The sequence below is a fragment of the Pinus tabuliformis genome, chromosome 7 (genome assembly GCF_031772625.1).
Source record: "Pinus tabuliformis cultivar Carrire ecotype Pingquan chromosome 7, CPIR1, whole genome shotgun sequence".
Lineage (NCBI taxonomy): Eukaryota > Viridiplantae > Streptophyta > Pinopsida > Pinales > Pinaceae > Pinus > Pinus tabuliformis.
The window spans coordinates 836,727,859-836,736,920 of record NC_142293.1 but is presented as its reverse complement, the minus strand read 5'-3'; positions in this window follow the sequence as shown (position 1 = coordinate 836,736,920).

Here is a 9,062-nt window from a genome sequence, read left to right as displayed (position 1 = left end):
GGTTCTGCAACCAAGGGCCAAGCTTACTGGATATCCTCTCATCTTGGGAAGGCCTTGGTTAGCTACTGCAGATGCTTACATAAGTTGTCGGGCAGGAAACATGACCATCAAGAATGGTCCCATGTCCAAGCAGCTAGTCCTATACCCTCCTGCCCAACCTTCTTTAGAGCATGATTTACCACTCTGGTTGGAGGAAGGAGAGGAAGACGAGGTGTACTCTGCACCCCTGTGCACCCTAGATACCAATAGAAGAGACCCTCCTACCGAGGATGATCTGATTGAGACCCTGATCCATAATCCACCTTCCAGTGCACTATCTTTAGAGAAGTTGGTGGAGGATGCCCAAGCTAGCACCTCAGTGGACCTTTGTACAACCGGCCCTGTCACTCCCAGAGTCAAAAGTGTGGAGTTTGGCCCTGAGAGAGCATTAAAGATCAGCTCCTCCCTATCTCCTTCCCAGGAGAAGGAGTTGTGTAGCCTATTGGCCAGCCACTTAGATGCCTTTGCTTGGAGCTATAAGGAGATGAAAGGAGTCCATCCCTCGGTCTGTACCCATCATATATACATCAAAGAGGATTGTAAACCAGTTAGGCAACCCCAGAGGAGAATGAATCCAGCCCTTAAAGACATTGTCAAGGAAGAATTGCAAAAACTGTTGGATGCCGGATTCATCTACCCCATCTCAGATAGTGAATGGGTGTCCCCTCTAGTGTTGGTTCCCAAGAAGAATGGGAAGTGGAGGATCTGTGTAGATTACCGTGAGCTGAACAAAGCTACCAAGAAAGACCATTTCCCCCTACCTTTCATAGATCAAGTGTTGGATGGACTGGCAGGAAAGAAGTTCTTCTCTTTCTTGGATGGGTTTAGCGGGTACAATCAAATCCAAATCAGCCCGGAAGACCAAGATAAGACCACCTTCACCTGTCCTTGGGGTACCTTTGCCTACAGAGTCCTTCCCTTTGGGCTATGCAATGCTCCTGCTACTTTTCAGAGAGCTGTCTTGAGCATCTTCTCGGAGTTGGTCCATGATGCAGTGGAAATATACATGGATGACTTTACCCCTTATGGGGCCAACTTCCAGGAAGCATTGTCCAACTTGGGAAAGGTCCTAACCAAGTGCACTGAGATGAACTTGTCCCTTAGTCCTGAAAAATGTGAATTCCTAATGACTGAGGGGACCGTGCTGGGCCATACTATTTCTTCCCAAGGATTGCAGGTGGATCCCAACAAAATTGCTCTCATCAAGAGGGTTCCACCTCCTCAAAAAGTAAGGGATGTCCGGAGTTTCTTGGGATTAGCAGGATACTACCGGAGATTCATTAAGGACTTCAGCAAGTTAGCCTCACCATTGTTTGGTCTGTTGGCAAAAGATGTGGAGTTTAAGTGGACTGACGATTGTCAGAGGAGTTTGAATGAGATAAAGGACAAGTTGGTGTCAGCACCAATCTTGAGAGGTCCAAACTGGGCCCTACCTTTCCACATCCACACTGATGCCTCAAACAAAGCCATAGGTGCAGCCTTAGGACAAGTTGAGGAAAAACTTCCATATGCCATTTACTTCGTTAGCAAAAACTTGTCCAAAGCCGAGCTGAACTACACTGTAACCGAGAAGGAATTCTTAGCTGTGGTCCACGCACTGAACAAGTTCCGACATTATATTACCGGTTACCAGACTTTTGTACATACTGACCATGCTGCTATTAGATATTTGATGAATAAACCAGATGTGAATGCTCGTATTATTAGATGGTTACTTTTATTGCAGCAGTTTGATCTAACCATTGTTGATAAACCAGGGAGAGAAAATGTTGTTGCTGACTTCTTGTCTAGATTGGATTTGTCTGCAGATGAAGATGGGATGGTGGATGACCAGATGCCTGATGAGCATCTGTTTGCTATATCAGTACTCTCTCCATGGTTTGCTGATATAGCAAACTACCTTGTTTCAGCTCAGTTCCCTCCGCACCTCTCTTCAAAAGAGAAGAGCAAAATCATCAGAAAGAGTGCCTCATTTACATGGATCGGGGGCAACCTGTTCAAGCTTGGCCCCGATCAGATCTTAAGGCGTTGTGTAAGGGAAGAGGAAGTCTTTGACATCCTCCTCACCTGTCACGATGGGCCTTGTGGAGGACATTTTGCAGCAAAGAGAACTGCCTTCAAGATTCTGCAGGCAGGCTACTATTGGCCCACACTGCATCAAGATGTCAGAAGATATGTCAGCCAGTGTGACCAATGCCAAAGAATGGGGAAACCGACCCAAAAGGATGAGATGCCTCTCCAACCTCAAGTGACTCTTGAGCCATTTGAGAAGTGGGGCATGGACTTTGTGGGTCCAATCAATCCCTCTTCGAGGCAAAGATCCTACATCATTGTGTGCACTGACTACCTGACGAAGTGGGCAGAGACCAAAGCCATCAAAGCAGCAACAGAAGAAAAAGTGGCCGAGTTCTTGAGAGAGAACATCTTCTATAAGTTTGGCTATCCAAGAGAGCTGGTCACCGATCAAGGGAGCCAGTTCACCTCCCACTTGGTTGAAGATCTCCTAGCTCATCACAAGATCAAGCATAGAACCTCCACTCCCTATCATCCTCAAGCAAATGGGCAGGTGGAGGTCACCAATAGAGCATTAGAGGGGATCTTGACCAAAGTGGTGAGCAGCAGCAGAAAGGACTGGGCAGATCGCCTGGTTGAGGCCACATGGGCTTACAACACCACTTGGAAGACCACCACCGGCTTCACACCTTATGAGCTGGTCTATGGGAAGAAAGCTTTGCTGTCCATTGAGTTTGAGTATAACACTTTGAGGATGGCAGCTCAGCTGGACCTAGATCTCAGCCATGCACAGCAAGAAAGGTTGTTGCAGCTGAATGGGCTGGATGAGCACCGCATGCAGGCCCTCCTTCACTCAGAAGTGGTTCAACTTCAGAGGAAGGTGTGGCATGACCAACATCTCCATGACAAGCAATTTCAGCCGGGAGATTGGGCTTTGTTGTATGACTCCAGATTCAAAGATTTCAAGGGGAAGTTGAGAACCAGATGGCTAGGACCATATGTAGTGGAGCAGTGCCATGACAATGGATCTGTCCTCATTCGAACCATTGATGAGGAAGCCATTCCCATGCTCGTCAATGGGCACCGATTGAAGATCTACAGGAAGCCTCCCTCAAGACAAGAGTTTATCAGCACTATGGAGAAATCTGTTTTGGTCATAGAGAAGGGTTCTGCCTCCACTTTGGGCATACCCTGAAGAGAAAAAAAAAAAAAAAGAAAAAAAAAAAGAAAAAAAAAAAGAGAAAAAAGAGAGAAAAATAAAGATCCTTGGGTGAAAACCTCTCTGAGGCGCCCAAGGCAGGTAGCAAGGGTGAAAACCTCTTTGGGGCACCCCTGCTATCTTTTCAAAAAAAAAAGAAAAAAAAAGAAGAAAGTTTAAAAAAGATCCTTGAGTGAAAACCTCTTTGAGGCGCTCAGGGCAGGTAGCAAGGGTGAAAACCTCTTTGGGGCGCCCCTGCTATCTTTTCAAAAAAAAAAAAGGAAAAAAGAGAGAAAAAAAAAAGAAAAAACAATAAGCACAATAAAAGTTTTGCATGCAGATGTTCTATGGAGGAGAAGAAGCCTCTCCACTCCAAGCCAGGGGCCTTCATCATGCTATCAAAGGATGTCATCAACACCTCCTCCAAGAATAACAATGTTTTTCAAGGTATGTGCAATTTTTATCATGATTTGGATCTTCTACAGGAAGATACAGTTTTCTACAGGAACAGACAGTCTTCCTACAGGAAGACGCGGATCTTCTACAGGAAAGTGCAAAATTTCTACAGGAAGCTCTGTGTTCTACAGGAAACTTCCTGTAGAAGGTTGCGACGGCCGAAATGTGTTTCAAATGAAGATCTAGCGACTGAGGAGTGGATTGAATGCATGCATGCCACTGATGGCACCCCTGAACATTGCTATTATCTTGCTCCACCATCCTCGTCGCCATGCAACCAAGATCCCTGCAGCAGCACAACAAAGCAATGAGTTCTCGTGAAAAAACATCTGTCAAAGAAAAACCAAGCACCGAGAGCCATACCACATCCACGTTATGCATCAGAAGCGCTGGGATCGTGATCGAGAAGCCAGAACCGCCAGCATGCAGCATGCACCCAAGGAGGTGAGACTGTTGCAAGGCTCCCGCGGGAATCCTGTAGCAGTCAAACCTGCAGGAGTGGATGCCATTCATCGGCCAGCCATCTGCAAGCAAAATGCGGGCGCATGCAACCAGAACGTCCACCACAGCGCCAGCATCCCATGACCACGAGCCTCCGGACTGTGTAAGCCACATGCAGCAGGTAGATCCGTCGTCCAAAAACCTGAAAATCATATGCAGACGCGCGCAGGTAAGTGTTCTAATCCTTCTCTCCATCAAATCGCATGGATATTACTTTGATTTGTTTTGCATGGCATAAAGGTGAATGGTTGAGCGGCCGTAAGGCCAGTTGACTGGCCACATCGGCTAGTGAAGGGATAGTAGGATGATGAGGTGGCAGCCACAACAAAGGACACATGCAGCACGCACGTGAAGATCAGTCCCGTCAACCGTGAAACGAGTTTAACCGAAAAGGGCGGCGGCAGATCTGTGGGAATGAATGCGGAAGCAAGCGAATGTGCAGGCAGATGATGGGTGATGTCACCCAACGGTCCGGCGGGGACAACTCACCCCCCGCGCCACGGGCTGCGCCGATTCAAAATCTAATCGGCTCGATTAAGCGTGTATATCCATCAACCTCACTTCAAGACTTGAGTAGCTCCTCTGATTACCTCTGCATGTTGATACGCCAAGCTCTCGACTACCTGAACGCTGGTAAGGCACCTCTCGACCGCTGTCCAACTATAGCTCCCCCCGAAGTCTGCGCACTGCTCCTACAGGAACAGTTTCTACAGGAACGCAGTCCTACAGGAAAGCAGTATCTACAGGAAGGTGAAGTCTTCACGTAAAAAAAGGTGGCGGAAAAGAGGTAACCCTGAAACTCCTTCCGCAATTGGTTTTCAAAGGTGGCAAGGTCATTATTCACAGTCTGGTCATAAAAGATATTGGATTGCCGTGCCTATACTATCGCTTCTACAGGATAGCAGTATAATTAGACTGTGGTCTGTGAATTCATTGCATGCTCTGTCTCTAAGACCGAATTTCCTTTGTATCTACCACCTTTGGTCAAAACCACTGTGTTCGTCATGCCTGGTGGGTTTATCAGGCGAGAGCCCACTGATTCAAATACATTAAGGAGAAACCCGGCAGTGGTTGAGCTCTTCACTAGAGCACAATGGATGCCTTTTTGTGATAAGCTACAGGGCTACGATGATGAAGTAGCCGAGGAATTCTTACAGGCCTTGAAGCCTAAATCCCTGACACTGGCCACGGTAAGGTTCAGAGGTCTCAGCCTCCAACTCACCCCAGAGCATATAAGTCGAATCACAGAACTGCCCATGGGTCTGCCGTGGGATAAAGAAGAGCGGAAGCAGAGCCAGCAAGCAAAGAAGGAGTTTTTCACACCTGAGGAAGAATTCTCTGAGGATAAAAACGGGGTGAGGAGGACCAGCCTGTCACCACCATGGAACGAAGTCAGTTTGCAAATTATGAAATATATTACTTGTGAAGGCCGGTTCAGTATCGTGTATGCATATCACTTCCGGCTCCTCACTGAGTTAAGGCACGGAATTGACCTTCCTGCAGAGCAAAAACTAAGCATCCCTTATTATCTCCTGCAGTCCCTAATGGAGTGTGCTACAAAGCTAAGACAGGGCGTCCCTGATCAGATAGCCCATCATGGGTTAATAAAATTGCTTGTGGAGGATGCACTGCACTCGTATAAAGTTCCCCTCTCCTGGGAGTCATTTAGGAATCTAACACGAGATGGGGACATTAAAATGTTGATCGAAGATAGTGGCTCCTCCAGCAGTGAAGACAAGGAAGCGGTGGCTGAAGAAAAGGAGGCTGAAGAAAAAGCTGACTCCCCCATCCCGTCAGCAAGAGAGATACGGTCAAAAAGCAGAAGAGACAAAGTTGGGGCAGGCCATGTCAGCCCAATTACCACTTCAGCACCCACAAGCAAACAAAAGGATCAAACCCCTACAGCAAAGCAAGTAGATGTAAAGACGCCTGCCACGACAGGAAAGGAGACCAAGGCTTCTACAGGAAGCCCGATAACAGCTTCTACAGGAAGCACAAAAGTACAAAAACAGGCTTCTACAGGAAGCCATGCAAAACCAAAATCTGAGAAGCAGAAGGTGGATGTTTTAGCCCGAGAGGCAGCGGCTGTATTAGCCGGCCTCAGTACGCCACCTAAGCCAAAAGGAAAAAGGAAGAGGGACCCCCCTCTCTACTTCAAAGCACGGAGAAGTGTTCGGATAAAAACAGGGAAGCCACAGAAGCAGTCCAGCAGCCCAATTGTCATTAAGGATACCCCTGATTCTCCCAAAGAAAAATCCCCCTCAAAGGTCACAGTTACCTACGAAAAGGGAAGTCCGAAGAAGAGCACATGGCAAGACCGAGTGGACCTGTTGGACGAGAAAACCAGGCTACAGGAAGCTGAAAACGTCCTACAGGATACCTTGGCTCGACTACAGGAAACCGAACAAAGAGAAGAAGGAGGACCCTCATCACCAGGGGCGGATGAGGCAGAACTACCTGAAGAAACAACAAGAGAACATATACCCGAACCTAGCCCTTCGCCCAATCTGAATTCATATTATACCTTCTTGGAGGCGGGAAAGATCATCCCACAAAAATTTACTGTACCCCTATTCTTTGAATTAGAGAAAGAAAGAGTTCGCTCCCATACATGGATGCAAATTGCCAAATCAAAGGGGGTGGGGGACATAGGCCCTCTACAAGATCAGCTCAGGGAAGTCAGAAGCGAGTTCACCATGGCCAAACATGTGGCTAGTTGCCAGCAGGCACTTCTACAGGAAGAAAACCAGAAGTTAAGGTTGCAGCTACAAGAACTCAAGGCAGGGGCAGAAACGTCCTCCAAGGGCATCACAAATGAACAAGAAGGCAAGAAGGAGCTGACCACCAATCTTGAAGAGCCAAAGACACTTCTACAGGAAGAAGAACAGCAGATAAGAATTGAAGTGCAGGCCTTAAAGGAACAGCTGCAACAAAAGGAAACACAATTGGCTTGCATGGCCAGTTGGGCCATGGAGGCCCTGCAGTGCAGACATCCTGCAAAGTCTTATGGGTTATACTTGAAGGATCAGTGGCTACAGTTCCAGATAAACACACTAGCACAAAGAGGTATTGAGCAGATCCATAACCCACAGCAATTCGCTGAAATATGCAGTACTAGCTCAGCAGAGGACAAAGCCAAGCTAGCAGAATTCTACATCCACAATCTGGTTTTGCCCAACGAAGTCTCTTGGGATCCCAATATCGCCTTGGGCGATCTACAGTTGATGGTGTTTGCTTCGTGGCTGAATCATGAGGATCAGAGGGCCACTGAAGAAAAATCGGTCATGAGCCGAGAAGTGAGGGAGCCACTGTACATTCGGGCAGAACCAGAGGATCCGGTTGCCCTCATCTCAGCCCGCCAGCAGTTATCCAATGATCCTACAGCTTCCTTGAAATTTATGGACCAGCAAGCTCAAGCAATAGCCCACTTTGAGGACATGGACAGATTATTGGGGGAAACTGCTGCCCAGGCTTGTGCACGTAGGTGGCATGCCTTGGCACATAGTTTGAAGATCCGGGAGTACCATACCCCGACCAGAATGAGGGAAGCATCGGCAAGAGTAGACCTCTACAAGAGATCCATGCAAAGACTTCAGGCCAGCTGGATTGGCCTTAAACTCAGCCCTCCATTGCTGCTAGGATTGGTCGAAGGAAGTACAGAAAAGGATGACCAGGCACAATGGGAAAAAGTAGAAAACACAGCAGGGTTTCATACCGACCAAGAAGACATCACCACAGAAGCTTGGGATGTAAGGGGAGCAGTGCAAGCCATGAAGGATGAGGATCTTGACTAAGTTGCTCAAGGATGAGCAAATGGTTCAGCTGGGGGGTGATGATGAGCCCCAATTTTGGTACAATTTGGGCTCATTTTGGCCTATTCTACTTGCTCAAACCATTCATTTTTATTGCTTATGCATGCATTTCTTAGTTTATTCATGTTGTTTGTAGGAAGAAGGGTAGGCACTCTCTCTACGTGACTAATGCATTTTGATTCCAGGTTTTGGCATTAAAAGGGAGCAAAAGACAACGAAAAAGGAGTTAAGGAGACAACGAGGTGGCACTGCGGGTTTTGGGAGAGGATGTCCACGGTTCTAGGGACATCCCTCGTGATTCCCATCAAGAACTCCGAGCTCTAATCCATCTCCCCTCCGAGCTTAAAAAACGGCCAGCTGTTCTACAGGAACAGCAGTTATAAACTGCTCTACAGGAACAACAATTATGACCATCCTACAGGATCAGCAGTTAAACTCTAGTTGGACAGCCGAGCTCCTAAAATGTAGGACACTTGTTGGATCATCGTTTTTGTATAAGTATGAAGGCCTTAGCCTTAGATAGGTTGTTGAAACTCTCGTATTGCTATTGTAATTTTGGAGCACAGTTCAGTTTTCGTTCCTTTTTGTAAGCCAATTTGGCATGATATCAGTTATGAATAAAGAAGGCAGTTTGTGATCTAGTTCTGAGTTTTTCTTAAGGAGACTATAGCTCTCAGGTTAGGGCCCAACCTGAGAGCCATAGGTCCCCTCTGCTGTAGTGTTGTTTCCATTTCATTTCAGCACTTTGAGCTTTTCATTTACACATGCAATTCGAATTGCAGGTTGTTAAGTTGGTCTTTTTCATGAGTTAGATAGGAGTCGCTTATGTTGAATTTGTTTCCACTTGCTTAGTGTAGTAGAGGATAGATATAATCGATTGGAGCTCCAACAAAAAGGTTGTTAAGGCTCACTGCCGTCTCATCTGAGATTGGAGTGAAGTCCATGACTAACCACCAAAAACACGCATTTCTTTACTTGATGATTGCTGCAATATAGTCACAGTCACGTTAGATGCTTCCTTGCCATTCACACCTGCACCACAC